The 25,900-nt window shown below is 62.3% G+C and overlaps 1 long non-coding RNA gene across 1 annotated transcript; it reads right to left on the bottom strand.

Annotated features, from left to right (window-relative positions):
• Nucleotides 1–2,794: 2,794 nt before the first annotated feature.
• Nucleotides 2,795–4,792, bottom strand: LOC149123622 (uncharacterized). The gene is made up of 2 exons (XR_016217173.1): nucleotides 4,580–4,792; nucleotides 2,795–3,251 (listed from the first exon to the last, which is right to left on the bottom strand). It is a non-coding gene; the product is annotated as an uncharacterized LOC149123622 (long non-coding RNA).
• Between the last annotated feature and the right edge of the window lie 21,108 nt (nucleotides 4,793–25,900).

A 25,900-nucleotide genomic window follows, 5' to 3' on the forward strand; every position in this document is an offset into this window, starting at 1 on the left:
CTGACTCTGCCTTTCAAATCAATAAATTAAAAAAAAAAAAAAGTGGGACAACACACTGCTCAGAAAGTCGTGGTCGGGGGCCAGTGATGTGTCTGATTGACGTGCGTGAGTGGTCAGCGTGGTACCCAGCAGGGGCCAGCACCCAGGGTGGAAGAGGAAATGGCTGATCCTACACACAAGGCAAGGGGGCAAGTTGGATGGTCTGAACATTAAGGTTGCCCTGTCCTGCCTTGCACCCTGCACTCAGCTTCCTCGGATTCCCAGGGGGGTAACGGAGGCGCAGATGGAGCAGGTGTGGGGAGGACGAAGGGCAGGCACGCAGGAGAGCTTTCTGTGCAGTGGTGCCTGGGGCAGATGGTGGTGCAGCTGTCCCTCCACAGCCACAGGTGACACCGGGAGTCCCTGGGGGCTCAGGTCCCTGACAAAGTGCAGTGCTTCTGTCTGGTTGTAAGCCACATACCTCCTCTTGGGGGTGCTAAATCTCTAGATGACACGCTGCAAGAACGCAGGGTGAATGCTGCCGCAGCCGTTGCTACATTGTGTTGTTTAGGGATAGCGATAGAGTAAGTCTGCTCGTGTTCAGTAAAGTACAGATGTAAGTTTCCTTCATGAAGTGTTTTTTTTTTTTTTTTTTTTTTAAGATTTATTTGAAAAGCAGAGTGACCAGTGGTGGTGGGGGTGAGAGTCTTCCACCTGCTGATTCACTCCCCAAATGGTCGCAACAGCCAAAGCCAGGAGCTGGGAACCCCATCCAGGTCTCCCAGGCGGGTGATAGGGGTCAGCTACTTGGGCCCATTAGCAGGGAGCTGGATCGGAAGCAGAGCAGCCGGGACTTGAACCGGCACCCACATGGGATCTCAGGCGATGGCTTAGCTCACTGTGGCTCAGCACCGGTTGGTTGACTTCATGGATGTTGAACTTGCAGGGATGGAGGACCAACTAATGTGGTTAATTAGGCACCGTCCCTAGTGTCTTTTTCCTTTAAATCCCAAAAGAAAAGTTTTTTGAAGTGGGCTCTCTGAGGGCTGTGAGGAGGGCAGCGTCCACAAGGGGGCGCCAGAGCACCAGACACCAGGCCCAGCCTTGGGCCCCTGGTGGGTGCGTGTGGGGGGGTGGTCCACCCTGCCTGGCCTGCGGGGCTCTCAATGGTGCTTCCCAGCCCCTGCCCTGGAGACCAGGAAGCTCCATGACTTGGACTTGGCAGCCCAACTGGTTCAGGTACTCACCAGGGTCTGTGTTTAGACAAGAGCTTTGCGGTGTGCCAGGCCTGGGGAGGGGGGCCCGATGCACTTGAGTGCATTTCACCTTTACCACCTTCCGGGGCAAGGAGGCGTCCCCATCCCCACTCTCAGAGCGGGAAACTGAGGCACACACGGCAGCGAGGAAGCCGGGCTCCAAACGCAGGGGTGCCTGACCCCAAGTCTCTGCCAGATGCCTCCAAGTCTTGCGTTTGAAGTGATCCTGCAATCTTAGCCCAGGCTGAGAAACCAGACGCACAAGTCAGGCACATCTCTATGCTTTTTACATTCTTATTTTTGTTTAGAGAATGTAAAACCAAAAGTAAAATCTGCCCTTTCCCCCAGGCTGTGCCCCGCCGCCCGTTTCCCTCCCTGGACGACCCTCACTGATGGTGTCCTGTGGTGTAGATTCATGGAGTCTTAGAATTTGGCAAGATTTCTGGGTGACCTGGTCTCCAGGACCCAGCTGCTTCCAGTGCTCTCCTCAGGTTCCTGCTGGCGTCACTGTCGCGCCCTGGCTGAGTTTGAGGGGCCTCCCACCCCGCTGCCGGCCCAGCCACCCCTTCAGAAGGGACTGTCGGAGCTTAAGAGGGGGTCTCCTACAGTGGCCGGGCTGTGCCCGCTGGGCGCCAGGAGGAGCCTGCGTGCCGGAGTCGCCAGGGAGGTGTGGGGGTGCTGTGGCTGAGCCCCGTGGGCCTGCAGGATGGGGGCTGGTGCAGTGGGCCCCATCCAGGCGAGGAGGACAAAGGCCCGGATCACAGATCTGGCTGTGACAGCTGCAGCCCCAGCTCTGTGTGTGCTCTACGGCAGCTGCCTCTGGCTCTCGGGGCCCCTCTGCCAGGACTCCGCTCTGGCTCCATTGTCGTTTTTTTCCTGCACTCTGGGAGGCCAGGACCCTGCTGAGCCTGGTGTCTCTTCCTGGCGTCCAGCACAGAGCGGCGCCCCCACAAAGGAGGCACCCTGATGCCTTTCACCAAAACCCACGTTCCCGTCTCCTTCCAGGCCCACCGAGCAGTCTGTCTCTGCCCTCCGAGTTGGCCATGTGACGTGCTCCGGCCGGAGAGGCAGGTGGCCGCCTTTAAGGCTGGTGCGGGATTCTTCCGGCTCCCTGAGCTCCCGGCGGCCGCTGGGAGATGACAGTGGGGCCCTTGTGGAGCTCGGCGCGAGCAGGACAGATACGGTGCCCGATAGAGGAAGGAGCCTTTGCGGGTCGCGCCCCCGAGTTTCCTGGCATCCACCCCGGCTGACAGCGGGCAGGGCAGCTGGGGCTGTGACAGCCCTGCCCCGTGCTGCTCCGTGGGCTACTGTGACAGAGGTTGTGTAACCGGGAACAGGGTATTGTTCCCGTCACACTCACATCCCCTCATGCTTAGTGCCTGGTGACGGGTCTGATCCTGCCAGGTTCAGATGGGGGAGCGTGGCACCCGTCACCCCTCTGTGCAGCCGTCCATCTGTTTGGCCATCGTTCGTTCTCTCATGTCATGAGGATCATAGTACCTACAACACAGGGTTGTGGTGAGGGCTTGATTCATTAATGTATGTGAAGTTGTTGTGTGTGTGTGTGTGTGTGTGTTTAAGTTTATTTATTCAAAGGGCAGAGTGAAGGAGACCTTCTGTCCCCTGGTTCACTCCCCAGGTGACCACAACAGCAAGGGCTGGGCCAGGCTGAGGCCAGGAGCTTCTTCCAGGTCTCCCATATGGGTTGCAGGGCCCCAAGCAGTTGGACCATCTTCCGCTGCTTTCCCAGGTGCACGGGCAGGGAGCCGGGTCGGAAGTGGAGCAGTGGGGACTCGGACAAGCACTCTGGTTGGAGATGCCAGTGTTGCACGTGGCCACTTAGAGCCCAGCACCTCGCGGCTGGCCCCAGCATGTGGATCTTCAAGGAAGGCCTGGCACGAAGTGTTCTCTCTCTCTCTCTCTCTCTCGCTCTCGCTCTCGCTCTCGGTTATTGAGATTTCTGATTCACTCAACTGGACTCCAGGAATACAGATGACAAAGCATCTTTCTACCTGCCTTGAGGAAGAAAGATCTAGAAAGTTGGTGGGAGTACAGAGGGCCTCAGTGCCATGGAGCCTTCCAAGAGGACAAGACCCCATGAGGCCCTGTGCAGGTGCTGGGGTGACCCTGGGCTTTGAGGTGGGGCCAAGGGGGCTGCGGGCTGTGAGCAGCGGGGGCGGCAGGCGTCAGTTATGTAAGCCCCCAGCCTGGGAGCCAGAATTCTGTTTTGACAGTGCTGTTCACAGCCCCCACAGGGAATCCACTCCCGCAGCAGAGCTGGGTGCGTGGGGTAGGAGCCTTGGAGGAGCCTGGAAGCGTCGTCTCCTGCCTTTCTTGGGGAGGAAGCCAGGAGCCAAAACTCCAGCGCCAACTCCTGGTGTGGAGCTGCTCCCTGGTCCAAGCCGCCTGCGAGCCCCTCGCTCAGCTGCTGTGTGGGGTGAGGACGGAGATCAGGTCAGGGATGGAACCGGAGGATTGGGTGCTCAGCGGGGGGGAGAGGGCCAGGTGGAGGAAGAGGACTGCTGGGGGCCGGTGGAAGAGGCAGGCCCCCCCCCAGGCGGCTTCCATCCCGCCAGCCTTGCCCTCCGTCCCCCAAGAGGAGGGGCCGCCACAAAGGCCTGGCGTGCGGCCTGCAGGACAGAAGCAGCGTGGCCCCTGTGGTCTCAGCAGAGCAGGGCATACCAGGTCATCGCACAGAGAGACCAGGGCCTGGACAGCGGGGCGCTGCTCGCACACAGCCTGTCAAGGAATCCCCAGGACCTAGACCCCCTCGCGTGGCACCCTGCTGCCTTGGAGCGGTCGCATCCAAGTGGCCACATCACTGCCCCCAGCTGAGTGAAGAGTCAGGGGAGAGATGGGAGCTGCTCCTCTGTCCTCGTCCTCCCTCCCCCATCCTCCTCCCATCCCATGGGGCCGTCCTCGCCGCGGAAGGGGCTGTGGCTCAGTGAGGCTTCGTCTGGCTTTTCCATCTGCAGAGCCAAGGGCTGGGTGAACGTGGAGCAAAGGATGCTGGGAACAGCCTCCCCTCCACCTCCCCACCCGCCTCTGTGGCCCGGGGCTGGGGCCTGCGGTGGGCCCCTCTGCTCCGAGCCCTGTTGGGGGCAGCTGCTAGTCCCGCCCTTGTGTCACTCTCGGGTGTGTGGGCCGGGTTTCGGGACTTGAGTCTGGGAAATAGCGAACAGCAGGCCCGACAGCGCCTCTGCTGGGATCAGGCGACTCAGTGTCTGCCGTCTTGGGTGCCGTCCCCGCTCCGCGCAGGGCCCGCGATGGCACCGCGGCCCTGCCCACTGCTTCCTGAGATCACAGAACTACACTTCCCGCACTCCCGCAGTCAGTGCGCTCACCAGGCCAGCCTGGGCTTCCTGGGCAGACGGGGCGCACGCAGCGCAGCCGTGTGGTCGAGTGGATCGCGCAGGCAGGTGTCATCTGCAGCTGGCACCGTGTCCCGGGGTGGCTCACGGCGGAGGCAGGAGCTGCAGCGTGTGGCGGGCACTCGCTTCTGGATGCTCAGCCACTTAACGTGCTTAAAGAGCAGAGGCAAAAACGAAACAAACCCCGCCTTTGCATCAGTCAGCTAGAACTTGGGTGTGTCTTCTCCACAGGATGTAGCACAAGGAAGCCACACCCCCCAGCCTTCCTCCCAGGCCACCAAAGCAAGAGCGGCTTTCAGCTTCCATATAGCATTCCCAGGGGAGCGCTCTGATTGGCTCAGCCTGAGAGCAGCCATTCTCTCTGGACCAATCACAGGGCTGAGTCATTTCCAACATCTGTAGCCAGGCGGGACAGGGGGTGTGCCCAGAGAATGGGGATGAGAGAGCTTGGGGCACACATGGAGCTTTCACTATGGGACCACCCGCCCCACAGGGAGGAACTGTGGCCGTCCACGGGCAGGGTGACCCGTCTCCGAGTCCACCACGCACATCCTAGGGAGGGTGCAGAACTGCTCCCATCTCTTCCCTGACTCTGCTTTAGGTGGGGAGGGGGAGACCAAGGCTCAGAGGGGTCGAGGAGCCTGGCAGGCAGCGAGGTGGGAGTTCAAATGCAGGCCTCCCAGTTCCTGTGTGTGGCTGGACGCTGGGCTGGACCAGTGACCCTGGTGAGGCCTCTGTCCTGGGGGTCCCGGTGCTCCTGTCTGCAGAGTGGGGAGGACATACTGACAGGGCCGCATAGAGGCTGCCGCGGGACAGCGTGTATGACGGGGCCCACCTGGCGCCTGGCCCTTGGGGACCCCTCGCGGTGACCGGCATCCGATGGGCCTTGCAGCCACAAGGCTTCTGCAGAACTACTCTCCTGTTGCCATGGTGACCTGGCTCCTTTTGGCACTTGGTCTACACAGCAGTGGTTTTGTCCCCGGCCCTCCCACGGCAGCCTTTGTCCTGTCCCCTCAGCCCAGGGCACCGCAGGTCTGAGCTGGACACAGCGTGGCTGGGAGAGGGCTCCCTCTCAGCCTCCTGGGACCCCTTATTTGGCCTCTGTGGCCCGGGCTGGGGGCAACTGGCCTGGGTTCCAGTCCTGTTTCCACCGCAGGCCTGCTGGGGAGTGACCTCTCGGGCCTGTCTATGAGCATGGAAAACAGCTATGCGCCTGTCCCCAGACGCAGGAGAAGTCCCGGGGTGGGGGGGGGGCTGCACTGAAAATTGGGGATGCTTGTGGCTTGCAAGCACTGGGCGTGGCTTGTGTGAGATGCGCGTTTCCTGTCTGAGCTGGAGAGAGGAAAACAGGGAAGCAACACTGGGGCCGGGGGCGCGGGGAGGGGGGGTCTGCCCTGAGCTCCACGTAGTCTCCGGGTGGCGTAGGCACAGATGAAGAGAGAGCCCACTCGTTCACTCCCCAGAGCGTGCAACGGCCAGGGCTGGGAATCCGGAACCCAGTCCAGGTCTCCCACGTGGGTGGCAGCCACCCAACTGCTTGGACCATCACTGCTTTCCACCAGCGTATGCGTCAACAGCTGACTCGGATGCGGGACACTGGCATCCTAACTGGCATCGTTTTAAAAAGATGTATTTATTTATTTGAAAGATGGAGTTACAGAGGCAGAGCAGGCAGAGAGAGAGGTCTTCCATCCGCTGGTTCACTCCCCAATTGGCTGCAACGGCCAGAGCTGGGCTGATCCGAAGCCAGGAGCCAGGAGCTTCTTCTGAGTCTCCCATGCAGGTGCGGGGGCCCAAGCACTTGGGCCACCTTCTGCTTTCCCAGGCTATAGCAGAGAGCTGGACTGGAAGTGGAACAGCCGGGACTCGAACCAGCACCCTTTGGCGCCAGCTTCACCTGCTGTGCCACAGCGCTGGCCCGTTAACTGGCATCGTAACTGCTAGGGCAAACACCCGGGCCAGCCTCAGCTTTCTGCTCTCTCCCCTTGGGCGCGTCGTGGCCGTGTGCCTTCGCCCCAGCTTCCTGTGCGCACTCAGGTCCTGCTCACCATCCTCCCCTTCAGTCTGCTCAGAGCTGCTCAGCTCTCCGCTGCCCGCCTGGCTCTCTGCCCCTCCCACCCCACCCCCCACCCCACCCCACCCCACCCCTGCTAAAGCCACCGGGCGGGGCTGCCGGCCTCTCTGGCTCAGGAACTCAGCCTGGGAAAGGCAAGCGGCGTTGCAGTCCCCTCCAGCCTGTGCAGGGAGAGGAGCCCCCTCTCCGGACCTGGAAGTCTGGGGGCCCCTCTGGAGGGTCAGTTTGCCTCCGAGGGTGGGAGGGGCCCCGGGACTGGGTGCTGTCGGCCCCACCCCGGGCCACCTCCCTCAGAGGCTGAGAGGCTCCAGCCCTTCCCAAGCCCTGCCACAGCCTCCTGGTCCCTGACAGATGATGGACTGCCTCACTCCCAGCCCCGGAGGACCCAGCCCGTCTGCCCCACCCCTTCCTGGGAAGTCTCTGCGGCTGGGAATGGACCAGGGTCTTGCGCCTAGGGGACGGGCCTTTTGGTGCACGGGTTCTCCTTGGACCAATCAGAACGGCTCATTCCATGGCATAGGAATTGGCTCATGGTGGGCGCACGACACAGGCGGGACCCATCAGAGCAACCCCTGAGATTTGCCGGAGGGACACCAAAGGAGAGAGGGTCTCTCATTTTCTGTTGGCTTGTGGGACAGTGTAAATGGTGGGGCAGCCAGCGGCCATTGGCATGTAGACACTGCATGCCTGGGAATGCAGCGAACGCCCGAGACGGATTGGCAGAGCCATGAGCGCGATTGAGTGCCTGGATCCAGCCGGTCCTGAAGGCCGTCCCACTCTGGGTTTTCAGTATGTTGCCAAGTAAATTCTCTTCAGCTGAGTGTGAGTTAGAGGATCCTGGCTAAGGATGAGGGAGAGCAGGAGGGAGGGTGGGAAGGGCACCCCCAGCCGAGGGTCACCAGTGGGACCTGGGGCCTTTCGGTCCCTTTTCCCTGCATTTGCTCCGTTCTATTGTGGGGATCAGGGCGGCCAGCTCAGCAGGCTGGGGGCCTGGCATTGCCATGCTCACGTGCTTCCAGGTTGGCAGGGGTTGGTCTAGCCCAGTCCCTCACATCCTGCTTAGGGAAACAGGCCCAGAGAGGGAGAGACTTGACCAAGGCCACACAGCAACTTACTGGTGCTTCCCCCCACCCTTTCCTCTCCCCCACCTCTGCCGTGAGGGCAGGGGAGAGAAGCTAAAGATCATCAGGCAGAGGGGCCCAGGTGTGGGCCACTGTCTCCTAGGAACCCCCATCATCTGTCGGATGCTGAGAAGGTATCCCCGGGGCCACTGCCTGCCTGCCATCTGTCTGTCCACCCAGCCCCCCACCCACCACGCCTCCGTCCATCTACCTGTCCATCCATCCAGCCCCCCACCCACTACGTCCACCCAGCCCCCCACCCCCCATGCCTCCATCCATCTACCATCTACCTGTCCATCCCTCCCTCCCCTACCCCATCTGTCTACCCAGCCCCCCACCCATCATGTCCACCCAGCCCCCCACCCACCACGCCTCTGTCTACCTGTCCATCCATCCCTCCCTCCCCTACCCCATCCGTCCACCCAGCCCCCACCCCCCACGTCCACCCAGACCCCCACCCCCCACATCCACCCAGTCCCCCACCCCCCACGCCTCCATCCGTCTACCATCTACCTGTCCATCCATCCCTCCCTCCCCTACCCCATGCTTCTACCCAGCCCCCCACCCATCACATTCACCCAGCCCCCCACCCACCACGCCTCTGTCTGTCTACCTGTCCACCCATCCTTCCCTTCCCTACCCCATGCTTCTACCCAGCCCCCCACCCATCACATTCACCCAGCCCCCCACCCACCACGCCTCTGTCTGTCTACCTGTCCACCCATCCTTCCCTTCCCTACCCCATGCTTCTACCCAGCCCCCCACCCATCACGTCCACCCAGCCCCCCACCCACCACGCCTCTGTCTGTCTACCTGTCCACCCATCCTTCCCTTCCCTACCCCATCCATCTACCCAGCCCCCCACCCATCATATTCACCCAGCCCCCCACCCACCACACCTCTGTCTGTCTACCTGTCCATCCATCCCTCCCTCCCCTACCCATCCATCCACCCAGCCACCCATTAATACTACACATTGTTTGTTCCCAGGACAAACCCGCTAACATGACATACTTAAGTTATTTTCTCCCTCTCCACCCCCCTCCTCCATCCCACATCCTCTTTCCACATTCTTCCACCCGCACTCTCATTTTTAGGGGAAGACCACTAAATCTGGAATGGGAAGTCTTTTTTTCTTTTTCTTTTTTTAGGATTTCTTTATTTACTTGAAAGGCAGTTCCAGAAAGAGAGAGAGAGATCTACCATCTGCTTGTTCACCCTCCAAATGGCTGCAATGGCCGAGGCTGGGCCAGGGGGAAGCCAGGAGCCCGGAACTCCATTGAGGTTGCCCGTGTGGATGCAGGGGCCCAAGCACATGGGCCATCTTCTGCTGCTTTCCCAGGCCATCGGCAGGGAGCTGGATCAGAAGTGGAGCAGCTGGGATTCGAACCGGTGCCCAGATGGGAAGCCAGCGCTGCAGGCGGCGGCTTAACTCGCTGCTCCACAGCGCCAGCCCTGGGATTGGCAGTGTCAGGGTCAGGTGGTGCCCTGCCACTTTCTAGCTCCACGGCCTTGGGCGTTTAAGTTTCCTAAACATCTCCGAAGCCCGTTTTCCTTCGCGGCGAAGTGGGGATGAGAGAGCTTTACAGGCTGGTCGTGGCGATGCGGCTGAAGAGCCGGTGCTGGGTCCCCTTCCTGCCTCAGCCCTTGATGGCGGAGCCGTCGATGTTCAGACGAGAGGGGAGGAGGAGTCACTGCGAGTCCCGCCGGTGCTGTTAGGCCGCCCCCCCCAGGGCCCCACGTTTCTCCCCGGCCCTGGTTCGCACGCACACAGGCTGTGCACACTCGAGACCGAGCTGGCAATGCAGGCTCGGCTCCCAGCACTTGCCCTGACGTCATGTGACACGGAGGCTTTGCAAGTCTCTGACAAGGCCCCGCAATAAAGGATGTTAGGGGGGAAAAAAAAAGCCTGAGAAATGGGGACTTGGCTTAGAGACAGGCGTCTGAGCCAGATGGACAGGCCCTCTTGGGGCTGGGGAGGCACGCAGAGGGTCTCCAGGGAGTCGTGCTGCAGAGACCGTGCCCTGCCACATGACCTCCTGGCCTCAGCTCTCCCGTCTGGGCAATGGGAGCACTGGGCCACCCGGGCTTTGATGCTCAGGGGCTCCAAACTGGTGTCAGGTGCTACAGGGGCTCAGAAGGCAGGGGGCATGGGCCCCTGGGCCACAAAGCCCAGCCAAGGACAGGCTGTAAGGCATAGAATTCCACGCCACAGGCACTCAGCCACACTCAAACCCAGTCTCGTCCAAGTGACCGCCACAGAGCGGGAGCTTGCGCTGGCCCCCCTGGGGACAGAGGAGCACCCGCCTGGACTGCTGAGTCCCAGCGCAGAGCAGGAGCCCAGGGAGCGTGTGGGGGAGGGGCTCACATGTAAGGCGGGGCCTGACCAGCTGCCTCTGGGAGGGGGCAGGGGACGGGACACTTGGCCTGGAGGCAGGAACTCCGGGAAGGTGACCTGTGCCCTCGCCTGTTTCCAGGACACTGTGTGGAAGACAGATTGGCTATGCGCTGCTGGGCCTTGCAGCTGGGGCCTGGGGGAGGCGTGGGCCGCCGGGGCTCGGCTCATTTCCGGCCTGGAACACAGAGCTCCCAGCCACCACGTTCTGCACGGCGCTGTGTTGGCGTCTGCCTCACAACAGCTCCGTCCCGGGCATGACCCCTGTGCTTGGTTCACAAAGGAAGAGAAGTTAAGTCACCTGTTTGGCGTGGAGGGGGCGGGGTTTGGAGCCGGGCCGCAGGTGTTCCGGCAGCGGCAGGTGTGTGAGCAGAGGAGGGGTGGGTGAGTTGGTTCCCAGGAACCCATTGGCTTTAAGGGCGCATCAGGGAGGGCTCCCTGGGAGAGGTGCCATTCAGCTAACCTTGAGGGCTGGGAAGGATCGACAGAGGGGAGCAGCGAGGGTGCCCCAGGACCCAGTAGGTGTGGCTATCACAAAGCCACCAGCGGGGCCCCTTGCCCCTTGGCCAGCCAGCATCCTGTAACTGCTCCTCCTCCCTCTGCCCTTCAGGGTCTCCCCTGACCCCGTCCAGCCCCCCGTCTAATCTAATCAAAGCCTGATCAAGCTGCTCCCACCCAGGAACCTGCCGTGGCTCCCCACTGCCTGCGGATACGTGCAAGCTCCTGTGCTTGGTGTCATTTCGGGGCCCTCACGTCCGTCTCTCTCCTGGGAGGAGGCAGCGGTGATGGCTCGAGCACTTGGGTCCCTGCCACCCACGTGGGAAACCCAGTCTGAGTCCCTGGCTCCTGCCTTTGGCCTGTGGCCTAGCTACAGCCATTGCAGGGTCTGGGGAGTGAACCAGCGGGTGGGCGGGCTCTGCGTGTCTGTCTCTCTCTCTCTGCCTTTCTGGAGGTCAGACTATAGTCGCGAATCAGTCTCACTGGACGAAGGTCGACGAGATGGCCGGCCGGATCCTTGCAGAGGCTCCAGGGGAATCTGTTTCTGGGCCTTTCCCAGCGCCCAGGCCACCCGCGTTCCTTGGCTCGGGGCCCTGACCGCGTCTCCAGAGCCGGGAGCAGAGCACCCGCCACTCGGGTTCCATCGGGACAGCCCTTCCTTCGTCTCCGACCTCCTGCCGGCCTCTCCAGTGCCCCCTGCAGTTACTCTGGGCCCCCCTGAAGACCCCAAGCCACCCTGAATTCAGTTCCACCTGCCGCGTCCCCTTTACAGGGGAGGATTCCGTATGCACGAGGTCTAGGCCTTCAGACATGGACATCTCGGGGCGTCCTTGTCCACCATCACAGAGGGCCCCAGCGGGCTCCCTTGGTTTCCGTGTTGGGGTTGGCGTGGGCACATTGGAGAGGGGGCGGTGGGAGCTCTCGGGCCCCGCCTGCGGGGTTACCTCGGCTGCTGCCCCGGCCATGGGCTACCCTTTCACAGCTCTGGGAACTGCGCCCCCCTCAGGTCAGTTGTGGAAGTGGCTTCTGCTCTGCCCGCCCTGGGGACTCCGCCACCCTCCCTGGTCCTCCTCAGCGTTGCGCACCGCCTTCCCGATCACCCTTCACTAAGCCCTGCCCATTCCCCGGCATGGGGGCCAGGCAAGCGAGGTGCCACAACGTGTGGGCATTGTCACACTCGGGGTCAAGGCAGCGTCTCCCTGCCTCCCCGTAGCCTGGCCTGCGAGTGCCCCTTTCTACTTAGCCTGCTCTCGCCCCGCGTGGATGCCCCCCTCACCTCTCCACCTACTCCCCTGCAGCCCACTCACCTGGCAATGGTTCCTCCCTCCCAGTCCGGCAGCTGCCAGTGCCCTGGAGGCCTGGGCGGGGGGTCCTCTTGCTTGTGCCGGGCTCTGCCTCCCCCACTGCACATGAAGTCACTGGGCAGGTGTCTGTCCCCCGAGCCCAGCCCAGCACTAGGCCCCTAGGAGAGCGGTGAGCTCTAGACTGCGAGGTTAAGAAGCCAGTACGCCTGGGTTTGAATCCCTGCTCTGCTGTTGCTTAGTCTCTCTGTGCCTCTGCAGTCTCGTCTGTCTAATGGGGACAGGGATGGGGAGGGCACAGTGGCACGGTGGGTTCAGCTGTCGCTTGTTTAGGATGTCCCTATCCCGTGTTGGGGTGCCAGTGTGGACTCTGCCTACTCCGCTCTGGTCCAGCTTCCCGAGAAGGAGGTGGATGATGGCCTGGGGCCTGGGGTCCCTACCCGGGGGAGGGTCCTGGCTCCTGGCTCCAGCCTGGCCCAGCTCCAGTTGTTGCAGGCATTTGGGAAGTGAATCTGTGTCATCTCTGTCACTCTGCCTTTCACGTGAAGGTCAGTGGCGGTCACATCAGTGCTGCAGCCACTGCGAGGGCTCAGGAAACCCTGGCTGAGTGTAGTAGAACTGAGGAGGGGGTTGGTGGGAGGGCTTGTTGGGTAGGGGGGTGGGGGGCATGAGGCTAGGGGTGAGGCTGCCAGGGGTGCGAGGGGGAGGCAGGGGAGGGAGAAGAGGGCACAGCCAGGGTCTGCCCGGCTCCAGTGAGAGATGCTCATCACGAGGTGCCGACTGCCAGCCAGCTGCTCTCAAAATAGCCGCCCCTGCTGGGCTGCGGCAAATGGAGACCAGGGCTGGGACTCCATCTGGACGCGGCCTGGGCCCTCCTGGGGTCTGGAGCAAGGCCCCCGTGACCTCTGCAGGGGCTGAGGGGGGGCGGCGTGCCTTGCCTACACGGAGCTGGGGCAGGTGTTGGGCGCGGGCAAGGGCGGCCCTGTGATAACGGAGATAATAGCTGTGATCATTGTCACGAGGCGCAGACAGCCGGGTGTCCCACGTCCGTCCCCCTTCCTCCTTGGCAAGAGCTCAGTCGCACTTGGGGCCCCGGCAAGCACTGACTTCCGACCAGTGAGGTGGGAGGGGAGGCTCCCCAGGTGGACTTCCTGTTTGGAAACCAGGGGAGGAGCCTATACCTGGGGTCCGCCCAGCCTGGGTTTGCTTCCAGCTGTGAAACAGGAAGAGCTGAGCAGACCCTGGCTGCAGGCTGTTCTGGGCCACGGGGGGAGGCAGGGCGTGTGCTCGATGCTTGGTTTCAGCCGTGGAGGCTGCATGGCCACTCAGAGCGTGGCCGTTCCATGCGGGCTGGCTGCCGGCCCCCCAGCCTGGGGCTACCCAGGGCAGCGGCGGCGTGCCTGGTTTGCCCCCACCTCCCCCAGTGCCTGGCAGCCCCCGTGTTTCCTGGCTGAGTGAATCTGTCTGTCTCCGGTCACCAAACACCATCTTCATGCCAGGCTCTGATCTAGCCCCCGGAACAAATTGGACCCATAAAATGCCAGCGGGGACTGGCAGATAAGGCCGCGGGGGGGGGGCGCAACGGAAGCAGAGGAGCCCTCCTGGGGGCAGGGTGTGTGCCAGGCTGCTGTGGGGAGAGGAGCCCCTGCCATCTTCCCGCCGAGGTGGGCCCCTGGGACAGGGTCCGGCCGGAACATTCTAGCATCTGGGCTCCCCACCGAGAAGGCCTTGTGTCCATGCTGGCCTGGCTTGAGCACTGCCTCTCTCGTGGGACTTCATCCATTGCCCATCTTGCTCTCTGTCTCCTGCACCCCAACTGCTAGGTACCCTGGAAGTGAATGAATGAAAGGTGAACAAGGGATCCGAGGGCGGCTCGGGGCGCAGTGGGCGCGGCAGACACAGAGCCTGCCCAGCAGGTGCCGGGTACCTCCCTGGGGTGTAGCATGCGCTGGGGGGCGGGCCTGCCCCCTCCCGCGGGTTCCGTGCGGACTGCTCTGCAAGCTGCAAAGAGCAGAACACCAGGGAGCACTTCTACCTGCTCCTCTTCCCTGGTGGGCCTGGGCTCCCCACGCTGCCGGCGTCTCCGCCACGTGCACAGGGAACCCCCTTTTCCACATGGGCTCGCGCGACTCGCCCCTCGCTGATGGCCGGGGGTCCGTTTCCTTTCTTCCCCAGGAGCAGCATGTGGGCGGCTTGTGAACTCTTTAGGATGAAAAAAGTGGTCCAGGAGCCGGCGCCACTGTGGCTCACTAGGCTAATCCTCCGCCTGCGGCGCCAGCATCCCATAGGGGCGCTGGGTTCTAGTCCCGGTTGCTCCTCTTTCAGTCCAGCCCTCTGCTGTGGCCCAGGGGGGCAGTGGATGGTCCAAGTGCTTGGGCCCCTGCACCTGCATGGAGGAAGCACCTGGCTCCTGGCTTGGGATCAGCATAGCTCCAGTCGTGACCATTAGAGGAGTGAACCAACAGAAGGAAGACCTTTCCTTTCTCTCTGTCTCTCTCACTGTCTGCAACTCTACCTGTCAAATAAATAAATAAAAATCCCTTCCTATCTTTGGATGCCTTTCCTCTGGACTGGCTCCCTTTGTTATCAGGGTCCCCTTTATAAAAAATAATAATAAAAAGTGGTCCAGAAAGTCCATGGGCAGACGGCCAAGGGCAAGGCCAAGGGCACCAAGGCCTCCCAGCTTGGGAGAGGAAGGGCGGCAGCTCTGCCTAGTGCGGCCCTGCAGTCTTCATGGATCCTGTCCCCCTGTCCCTCGGGAGGGGGCCTGCGGGCCTGGCATCTGTGCCCAACAAGCAACCCGGGGCATGGAACAGGGAACAGAGGTGCCGAGGCAGGGGCTCCCAGAGGCGTCCCCATCCCTGGCGTGAGGTCAGCCTCTCTCGAACTGGCTCTCGCTCATGCCTAGACCAGGAGGCGGAGAGCCGGCCGTGCAGGGTCGGAGACGAGCGAGCCCGAAAACCCAGGAGAAATGCGCTGCTACGACTGGGCCTGCGCGGAGACAGGTGGGCCAGCTGGGCTACCACTCGTCACACGGTGCGAGGTCCGGGCTCCTCTCGGCTCTGCACCCTGCTCAGCCCACGCTGTCTGCCCGGGCCACAGCTCTCCCATGCCTGCACTCGGACACTTCGGGCCCAGAGACGTTCTGTGATCCGGGACTCCCTGCGACAGGATGGGGACTTCACCGTGGGCCTTGCACTAAGAGCACCAGCGGAGCCCCCACCTTCCATGTCACCGTCACCATCACCGTGATGGCCATGACGCTAGTCCTACTGGTGGGCCAGAAGCTGTCCCTGGGGGCGGGATCAACAAGAAATGTATGGAATGGCCTCACACCTGCAGCGTTCCCGGTGCTCACCGCGGCCACCCCTTCCTCTCCACCGCTCCCCACAGCCTTTGCACCCCTCTCCTTCCCATGTGCACACATGCACCACTTTTATTTTGGGGGCCATTATCCCATGCCTCTTATGGCTGCCAAAACCACATGGGCTTGGGGCTGGGGCTGGATGGACAGATACCTCCCCCTACTCGTATGTCTCCAGTGTGTGATTGGAAAACTCTTTTTTTCCTGAATAAAAAGGATTCTACTAAAAAAAATGATGCCCATGTCCCACATGGCCAGGTTACCAAGGTTACTGCCTACCAGGGTGGCTGGGTCCCAGCGCTGCTCCCAGTTCCAGCTTCCTGCTGATGCACAGCCTGGGAGGCAGTGGGGGCAGCACAGATACCTGGGCCCCTGCCACCCACGTGGGAGACCTGGATTGCATCTGGGAGACCCTGGACCAGCTCCTGGCCATTGCAGGAACTTGAGGGGTGAACCAGTGGTTGGGAGAGCACACACTGTCTCTCTCTGCCTCTCAAATCATAAATAAATATAAATTAATCAACAAAATCTACTGATCTCAGACGTGTCCCTTTCTGTACCCAAAACTGGGTGAAGTTCTGAGGGTTCAGGCGTGGCCCAGTCAGGACCCCCTCCCTGGACACCCGGTGGGATGAGCGAGTGCCAGCCCAGGACGTGGTGAGAAGAGCGACCCTAAGCGTTCACCAAGCGCTTAGCTCGCGTGTCCGCCACGCCCTCCCTGGATCCCACACCTCACACTAACAGGGCGGAGCCGCCAGCCACATCCACCTCTGGGGCTGCCACGGCATTCCTTCATTTATTAAACACCAGCGCGTGCCAGGCCCATTCCTGGGATGCAAGCACAAGCCACAGCAAGACAGGGCCCGGCTCCCCTGGTGCCACCCACCAAGGGACAAACACACACGTGCAAAACAGCAGGTGGGGTGGGAGGTTGTAACAGAAACGAGCAGCGGGAAGGAGAGAGTAGGGGAGGGAATGGCGGTTTCTATTGTTCGTGAAATTTTATTATGGGAGCTTAGGGAACAGAGCCATGAACCTGCACATCATCCCCTCGTCACCTAGCGGGGCTGCCTGGCTTCACTTATCCTGCACCTGCTCCCCCTGCCCCCACACCTGTGACTTTAAGCCTCTCTGAAGAGGGGTCCTACATGGAGTATGAGCAAGTCTCCAGGGCCAGAATGTTCTGGGTGGCAGGAGACCAGGGTCCCAGCTCGTGGGGCGGTGTGGGGGGGTGGAGCTGAGACTTGGTGGATCTGACCCGCAGCTGCCAGGGGGAAGAGGAGAGGGGCTGACACAGACGAGGGGCGTGCAGGGGAGATGGAATCGAAAGGGACGCTTGTTTGGGTGCAGAGACATTTTTAAATCCACGCGCAGCTTCTCTGTGGCATGCACTTGGATGAATTGCCTGAAGACCCTCACACGCATGAGTATCCGTGCGTTTTCCACCACCCTGGGCAGCCTGTGGCCTCCAGAGCCCACCTCTGAGCCTCCTCGGAGACATGGCCCCTCCTGAGCTGATTGCACCCCAGACTGCCTGGCCCTGGGTCCTTGGGAGCTTGGGGGCCACCTGTCACTTCTGCAACAGGGAGGCAGGCAGCTGGGGCAGCCCCCAGACACCCCCTCCTTCCTCTTCTCCCACCCACAGCCGTCACCCTTCCTAGGGGCTCCCAGTCTGTCCTGCGCCACCCAGACATCAGTGTGGACGGCTGCAGTGAAGGAGCTGGAACCCGGGCTGTCCGGCCCCAGCCGCCCGCCTCGGTCCCGCCCCTCCCCCACCCCAGCCTCCGGCCCAAGTGGAGGTTGGGGTGGAGCAGAAAGAGTGGCTGTCCCTCCCCTCTTCCCAGTGGTCACCTGGGGACTGGCCAGGGCAGACGGAGCCCCAGGGCCAGCGTGAGTACCACAGGTTGTGCCCACGGCCCCATGCACAGCCGGGGCGGGGAGTGGGGTGGTAAAGCTGTCTGACCTCTCAGCTTTGCTCTCTGAACAGCAGAGTGGGGATAATGGAATCCACCCCCAGGGCTGCTAGAGACCGAAGGCAGGGAATTTGAGGCCCCCGGCTTTGCCTCCTCCCTGGGTGGCCTCGTTCCACCTCTGAGCTGCTTGTCCCCAAGAAGGGGCCAGAACACTGGCCCCCCTCACACCTGGAAGGCGGGGGTCGGGGGGCTGTGCCACCCCTTCCTCTGCTCCTCCTGACCCCTGCTCTCTTCCCCGCTCCTGCTTCTGCGTCTCTCCGTCTCGGTCACAGCACCGACCGCCTGCTCTTGGGCGGGGGGCAGTGGGAGGCAGTCCCGGTGTGTGAGTGAACGAGGGGGGCTCAGGTCTCCTGTGGAGACCTGTGGGCTCTCCTCCCCCCTTTTCCATGTCAGGGGCCGGGTGAGTGGGTGTGGGGGATCTGTCCGTTCCTCCACGTACCAGATACCCGGGAAATCAAAGAGCCGGAAAACAGAACACACGCTCCAGTGACAGGGTGCAAGTGAGCGCGTGAATGACCAACAGGCAGGTGATGGAGCACATGAACAGAGCCTTTGTGGGGGCCCCCTTGTCCCCTCTTTCCTGCAATACCCCCTCCCCCACACTGCACCCCAGTGCCGCCTGGGGTCCCTCCTCTCAGCTGCCAACAATAGACAGCACCCCACCCCCGCCTGTCACCTGCAGCCCACCTGCAGCCTGAGGATGTCTTCAGGGGGTTGCCTTGGCAACCGTAAGTTTCCAGTGGAAGCAAAAAGTTCCTTCCAGGGAACAACAGGGGAGAACCAGAGGAGAAGGTTGCCAGGGCAACAGGCACCTTCAAGTCCAACTTGGCAGGACTCAGCATGGGGGATTATCCTGTGCAAGGCAAGGGCACATGGCCCCTGGCTGGGCAGTGCTGCCAAGGCCAAGGCCAAGGCCAAGGCGGCCCCGAGCTGGACTCCGGCTGGCAGCTGCTTCAGACACCCATGGAGCAGCCATTGCCCCGTTTCTGGGTCTCACCCTGTGTGGGCCCCGGCTACTCCACACTTGGGTCGCTGGTGGGGGGCTGGGTTCTGCTCTCTGTCCCTGCTCGTGTGCTGCCCGCCCTGGTCCACTCTTCTGTCCCTGGTGCCCTGCAGAAGCTGACCGGGCTCTGAGCAGGTGCTGGAAGTGGTTCCCTGCAGCTTGGCAGTTGCTCAATGGACAGAAAGTAGGGGCTCCCCATCCTCCTGAGAGGCCGAGGCCGGGAAGGAGACCTGGTCCTGGGGACTTCCTGAGAGTCCCTTACAGTGTGCCTGATCCTGCAGGGCCACCCGGCTGGGCCTGACTCGGGCCAAGGCCCCTACCTGGCCTGGCCTGTGGCTGACCCCAGCATCAGCCCCTTTCCCTTCCCTCTGTGGCGCCTCCGGCATTTGTGCGAAAGGGGCAGGGCTTGGGCTCAGGTTAGTGCTGAACTTGGCACCTTCTTTGCTGGCAGGGAGCCTTGGGCTGCAGGTGTCACCCGGCCTCTCGTGTTCTGCCTTGGTCCCCTGCACTGTGACACCCCAGCGACTCTGCTTCCTCTGTGGTCCTCAGTTGGTGCGACTCCTGGGTCTTTGCACATGCACCTGCTGACCCTCCCCTCTCCTGCCCGGGCCCGGATCCCTCTCCCTCTCCAAGCCTCTCCCTCCTACTGGCCTTGGGCACAGCCCTCTTTTCCTCTTCTCTCATTGCTGGGGCCACACTTGTTGGAAACTGTGTTGCACCTGTGCCGTGAGTCTCTGCATCAAGACAAAGGCTCCATGTGACAGACCCTCTCTCTCCTGCGTCTGCCTTGAGCCTGGAACAGAGCCTGGCCCCTCCCGTGGGCCTGGTGAACCTGAGTTGAGCGAATGGGCAGGTGGCCACTGTCCCGGGGAGAGGGACACTGGGGACCATCCTTGTACCTGGGGACAATGAAAGCCCGGGGACACAGTGGCTGTGATCCCGTGCCTTTGACTTCCTGCCTGGAGAGCTCAGGAGAGAAGCAGCTGCAAGGGGAGGGGTTCCGCTCCCGCTCTGCGGTCATGGTCATGGTCATGGTCGCCGTCAGCTCTGCGTGTTTGGTGTCACAGGACGCCCTCCACCCATCCTCTGGGACCGTGGTGCCGGCAGGGCCAGTCCTTGTGCAAATAGAACGTTTTTAATGGCTTCTGCCACTTGTGGAATTTGTTCTCGCTCAGCAAATATTTACGTTTGCCTGCGGAGTTCAGGCCCGGGAAGGGACAGGCACGTGTCCTGACTGTTCCACACACGTGGTCCTACCGGCCGTGTCCTCAGCCTCACCTGAGCCCCTTCACCAGCCTGTGAAGCAGGTATCTTCCATCCCCACTTGGCGGATGGAGAAACTGAGGCAGAGTTGTGGGGGGGTGGCTACTGGCGGTGATGCTGAGGGCAGAGCTTGTGCCTGTCCTGGGTGGAAGGCAGGATCGAGGGGCGGCTGCCTGTCCCCAGGGGAAGGCGCTCTCCCTGGCCGGGCTTCTGCTTCCAGCCTCCTGCTCTGCTCCTCATCGTTCCCAGAGCCCCGCGCACCTGCTCTGTGGTCTGTGCACACGGCAGGGCCCTTGTGTCTCACTCAGCCCACCTCCCTGGCCTAGCCAGAGAAGCCTGGCCCCACAGTGCCCGCCCCGAGCTCCGTCACCTCTGCTGTATCTCAGGATGTCCCTTCCGACGTGACAGCACACCGACGGGGCGGGGTGGGGGACAGAGAGAGAGAGAGAATGAGAGGGGCGGAGTTGCAGAAAGACAGAGCCGCTTGGGACAGTCCCCTCTGGGGTGCAGCCACTGCCTCCCCTCCTTTCCCAGGCACCCCCACCCTTCCCTCTTCCGTCACCTGGCAGCACCACACCTCCGTCCCCACAGGACCCCGGCAGACACGTGTGAGACGGGGCTGAGGATGGGGCGCCCTCTGCACTCCCTGCCGCCCACCCCACCCCTCCCCAGCCGCCACTCTCGGCATCACGGTGCGGGGCCTCTCCAGCGCTTCACCCCGGCTCCAGCACGGGGTCCCTAGGGGCTCTCACAGGGTAAATATTTACAGCATGAGGGTGTCCTGGGGAATGTCCTGCCGCCTGAGAAGCAAACAGCTGTCACCGAAGGGAACGGGCCCCAAGCAGCCCCCTCCTGCCTGCTCCTCTCCACTGTGTTGCCAGGAGCAGGGCTGGGGAAGCAGGAGGGTGGCAGGGCGTGTCCAGGAGACGTACCCAGGGACCTAGGCCCTCAGCAGGCCAGGGGCCACCATAGACGACCCCGTGACTGCAGAGGGAGGGCAGGGCCCGGAGGTGGTGGAGGCCTGTGGGGGAATCCTGGCTCCGTCTCCTCTCGCTCTGTGACTTTGGACAAGTAGCTCCACCTCTCTGGGTGGGCTATTGCGCTCTGTGTGGCGATTGCTACTTCCTGGAGCAGAGCAGGGTTTAAGCTCATGAATACAAGCTGTAGAAAAGCAGCCGAGCCCACCCTGAGCCTCTGGACACCCCCGGCTCCCGACCTCCTCGCTGGCGGCTGGCACCCTCGGGGAGTGGCAGGAGGAGAGCGTCAGCCCCGCCCTCCGCACACCGGATGCCAGGAGCAGCTCTCGGCTGCGTGTCCCGGAGACAAAGCGGATCATCAGTAAGAAGAATGGTTCAGGGCTGGTGCTGTGGTGCAGCGGGTTAAGCTGCCGCCTGTGACGCCCGCATCCCCTGTGGACGCCGGTTCAAGTCCCGGCTGCTCCTCTTCCCATCCAGCTCCCTGCTAATGTGCCTGAGAAAGCAGTGGAAGATGGCCCAAGTGCTTGGGCCCCTGCACCCATGTGGGAGACCTGGATGGAGTTCCTGGCTTCGTCTTGGCCTAGCCCTGGTCGTGGCGAATACTTGGGGAGTGAACCAGCAGATGAAAGATCTGTCTCGCCTTTCTCTGTAACTCTGCCTTTCAAATATATAAATACATTTTTTGATTTTTATAAAAAGGATGATTTATTGAAAGGCCATGTGAAAACAGTGCTGGCTGATGGATGCTGGAGACAAGGCCCATGCAGGAGGAGTAACGGGCGGGAGCTGGGATGCTTGGAAAAGAGAAAGGCGGGGACGTGCTCGCACCTGGCACTGGACAAAGTGGTCCTGCAGGTGACAAGAGCCCCAGGACTCCCGCTGGGCCCAGCGGTCCTCAGGCCGGGCCAGCCCCAGGCAGGGTGGAGGCTGTGCTTGGGGGGGGGGGGGTGGAATCGGCCATGGCGCTAGTCATGGGGCTCAGAACCAGGTGCTTCTGGCCTCTTTGTGGAAGGAAACGGATCCCCCTCGGGAGCCTGCAGCCCTCCTGACACCCCGAGTCTCGCCCACCCACCTCCGAGTGAGACTTCTGATCTGCAGAGACGCATCATGGTGGATCCGTTTGTGCGATCTGAGCTCTGTGGGGTCACCTGCTACCAGCAGCAACAGGCAATGGGCGCCCCTGCACCACGCAGGGCAAGGGGAGACCCCGTCTGTGCCCCAGGTTGAGGAGCTGTAACAACTGTTGGAGGGAGGCCTGGCACCCGCCCACCGCCCCGCCCCAGCACATTGGAATGCAAGCTGTGTCTCTGTCTCATTATCGCAGCAGCCCTGGCGGGGTTCCTTTTAGCTGTCAGCCTCCCAGGGTGCGGAAAATGAGGTTCAATTACACACAGCTTCTGGGAGCGGGTTGCCCAGTGTGCCCGTCTGCACATCCCCACCCCCCCGCCCCCCCCGCCTCTGCCATCTCCTACTGATGCAGTGTGGATCCTCCAGGCCCTGGGGTCCCCGCAGAGCCCCCCCAAGAGGAAAGGGAGGCCAGGCAGGCCCAGGGAGGTGGGGGGGTCTTGCTTGGGGTCACACAGCTAACCTGGGGCAGCTCTCCTGGTGGGGTCCCAGCTCCCGGTCTTCTCCACTGTGGCTGCGCCCAGCTCTGAGCCTGGCAGGGATTAATCCGAGGCCCCGAGTCGGTGGGGACGCGCGCGGAGGGGGACGCCAGGCTCGGGGTGCTGCGTGCTCCAGTGGTTCACATGCAGTGCCGCGCCAGTCCTCGCCCTACTCCATCCTGTGATGAGTTTTCACTGTTACTCCCAGTTCACAGATGGGAAAACTGAGGTTGGGGGTGAAGTGTCTTGGTCTGCTTCCTGCTGCTGTAGCAGAAGCGGAAGTTACCAGCAGGAGAGGTTTGTGCGGCTCACCCTGTGGAGGCTGGGGAGGCGAGGAGGGAGGGGCCGCCGTGGGTGAGGGCCTTCCCACCGCCCCACACCCCCACACCCTGGTGGAAGGCAGAGGGGCAAGGGAACAGGTGGAGAGGGAGCTTGCTTTTTTTTTTTTTAATTTTGTTTTATTTTTTGACAGAGTGGACAGTGAGAGAGAGAGACAGAGACAGAGAGAAAGGTCTTCCTTTGCTGTTGGTTCACCCTCCAATGGCCACTGTGGCCAGCGCGCTGTGGCTGGCGCGCCGCGCTGATCCGAAGGTAGGAGCCAGGTGCTTATCCTGGTCTCCCATGCGGGTGCAGGGCCCAAGCACTTGGGCCATCCTCCACTGCACTCCCTGGCCACAGCAGAGAGCTGGCCTTGAAGAGGGGCAGCCGGGACAGAATCCGGCACCCCAACCGGGACTAGAACCCGGTGTGCCGGCACCGCAAGGCGGAGGATTAGCCTAGTGAGCCGCGGCGCCAGCCGGGAGCTTGCTTTTGTAACAGTCATCTGCTCCCGACCTGCTAACCGACCTGCTCCCGTGCTGACCAACCAACTCCTGTGTTAACTAACCCACTCCTCTGTTAACTTACCCACTTCTGAGATAACCAATCCACTCTTGACATAACCAATCCTCTCCTGTGCAACCAACCAACCCCTGTGCTAACCCACCTGCTCCTGGGATAACCCACCCACTCCTGGGATGACCCACCCGCTCCTGGGATAACCCACCCACTCCCGGGATAACCCACCCACTCCTGGGATAACCCACCCACTCCTGGGATGACCCACCTGCTCCTGGGATAACCCACCCGCTCCTGGGATTACCCACCCACTCCTGGGATAACCCACCCGCTCCTGGGATGACCCACCCGCTCCTGGGATGACCCACCCACTCCTGGGATAACTCACCCACTCCTGGGATGACCCACCCACTCCTGGGATGACCCACCCGCTCCTGGGATGACCCACCCGCTCCTGGGATAACTCACCCGCTCCTGGGATGACCCACCCGCTCCTGGGATGACCCACCCGCTCCTGGGATAACTCACCCGCTCCTGGGATGACCCACCCACTCCTGGGATAACCCACCCACTCCTGGGATAACCCACCTGCTCCTGGGATGACCCACCCGCTCCTGGGATGACCCACCCGCTCCTGGGATAGTGGCACTAACCCTTTCTCCCTCCTTCCCCGGCACCGGGACCAGTGCTGTTGCATGGAAGCTAAGTTTCCAGCACACAACCTTGTGGGGGGACAGGGCGTACATGCGAACCACAGCGCCGAGTGAGGGCACCCGCAGCACCCCGTGCACAGGGCCATGCACCTCAGATTCCTCTCTTAGTTCTCCCGGCACCCCCACCCCGAGAGAATAGGCTCAGAGAGGTTAAGGGGGGGCCCGAGCACCCACAGCGAGGGCACAGCGGAGCTGGCAGAGCCCCGTCTGGCTCTGGGTCTCAGCTCCGGCCCCTGCTCATTTTCCTTTTCGTCTCTCAATGTCCAGGAGCCTGGCCAGCAGCCACCCCAGGCTCTGCCTGCCACCCGTGATGGCCCCCGTCTCCCTGTTCCTACTTGCGGTGGGAGCCAACCTCCCGTAGCACCCACTGCTCAGCCGCTCTTCTCTCCCCGGCCCTCCCAGGGAAGGGTCCACTTCTCCAGCCCTGTGACCAGGGGCGGCACAGGTGGGCTGTGCTTGCCTGGGTGACTGGCCCCTGGTGCTGCTGTGATTCGCCGCAGGGCAGACAAGAGCAGGGCAACAGCGTGTGCCGCAGACCCGGTCCCCACTGAGCCTCACCCCTGCACCTGGAGCAGACCCGGCCCCCGCTGAGCTTCACCCCTGTACCTGGAGCAGACCCAGCTCCCACTGAGCCTCACCCCTGCACCTGGAGCAGACCCGGCCCCCGCTGAGCTTCACCCCTGTACCTGGAGCAGACCCAGCCCCCGCTGAACCTCCACCCCTACACCTGGAGCAGACCCGGCCCCTGCTGAGCCTCCACCCCTGCACCTGGAGCAGACCCAGCCCCCGCTGAGCCTCACCCCTGCACCTGGAGCAGACCTGGCCCCTGCTGAGCCTCCACCCCTGCACCTGGAGCAGACCCGGCCCCCGCTGAGCCTCACCCCTGCACCTGGAGCAGACCCGGCCCCCGCTGAGCCCTCCACCCCTGTACCTGGAGCAGACCCGCCCTGAAACCATGAAAGAGATAGGGTGTCATTGCCAGGCGCTCTGGGGCGGGTGCTGGCCAGATGCGTGTTCACGTGGGCAGTGGGGAAGCGCACTCAATGTCCCTCCAAACACCTGGCCAGGCTGGCCCGGGGACGGCCCTGAGGGCGACATCAGGGAGGAGTGATAGGCAGGTCGCAAAGTCCGTGAGAGGGAGGCAGACAGCGAGGCTGGCCCATCTCCCCACCTCTCACCCCTCACCCCCCTCTTGGCCTGGGGCCTCTTCCCCCCTGGCCACTCAGAGCATTCCATGACCTTGGCCACAGTTCAGCCATGGGCTGGGGTCTCCAGGTCTCGAGGCAGCCTGGGGGCTGCTTCCTGGGAGGTTTGGCTGGCACTCTTGTCTGCTGGGTGGCGACCCTCTCGTCACCCAGGAGAGGAAGGTGGAGTCTGGGGTGTCCTTTGAGACCCACTCTGGATTCAGGTGTAACCAAAGGCTTTCTCCTCCACCCGTGCACCGGTTCTCTCACAGGGGTTCCTGATGCGGGCGTGCCAGCAAGCCCGGGGGTCCTGGGACCATGACAGAGAAGGGAGAGGTCCTTGCCCTTTCGCGGTGCCAGGGGTAGGAAAGAGGGGTGGCAGCCGGGCCCTGTGCACTGCAGGGCTGGAGAAGCCGTGGCAGAGTGAGCGCCAGGAAGACAAGGTCGCCAGAAGGTCGAGGCAGATGCGCATTTTTTTCCCTCAAAGTCCTGGTGTCCAAGTTCAAGGTGTTGGCAGGGTTGGGTTCTTGTGAGACCCCTGCCTCTGGTTTCTGATGCCATCGTCTCCCTGTGCCCCCTCTCTGTGTGTGTCTGCGTCCCAGCCTCCTCCCCTCACAAGGACATTAGGGACCTCCTCAGAGACCCCTTTTCAACTCAGTCACCCTGTTCCAGGCCTGGTCTCCAAATACAGCTATCTTGTGGAGCCTGGGGCTTGCAGCAGGCAGATGGAGAAGGGGACACAAACTCAGCCCCGTCAGCTGTGCAGCCACCGTGGCCGGTGCCAGCTCCGTTCCCCAGGGGCCAGATGACCCTGAGCTTGTGGTCAGTTCCAGGGAAAGAGGAAGGAATGGGAAGTGCCCCAGCCAGGGACTTCCCGCCCGTGCGGTGCGGGCTGAGCTGGACTGAATCCCACTTGTTTCCGCCCTCTGAATAGACCATGTGCACCCCGGGGTACAGAATCCACAGGGCTCCAGGGCGCCCGAACAC

The sequence above is a fragment of the Oryctolagus cuniculus genome, chromosome 11 (assembly GCF_051225735.1).
Source record: "Oryctolagus cuniculus isolate XC-2025 breed Fujian yellow rabbit chromosome 11, ASM5122573v1, whole genome shotgun sequence".
Lineage (NCBI taxonomy): Eukaryota > Metazoa > Chordata > Mammalia > Lagomorpha > Leporidae > Oryctolagus > Oryctolagus cuniculus.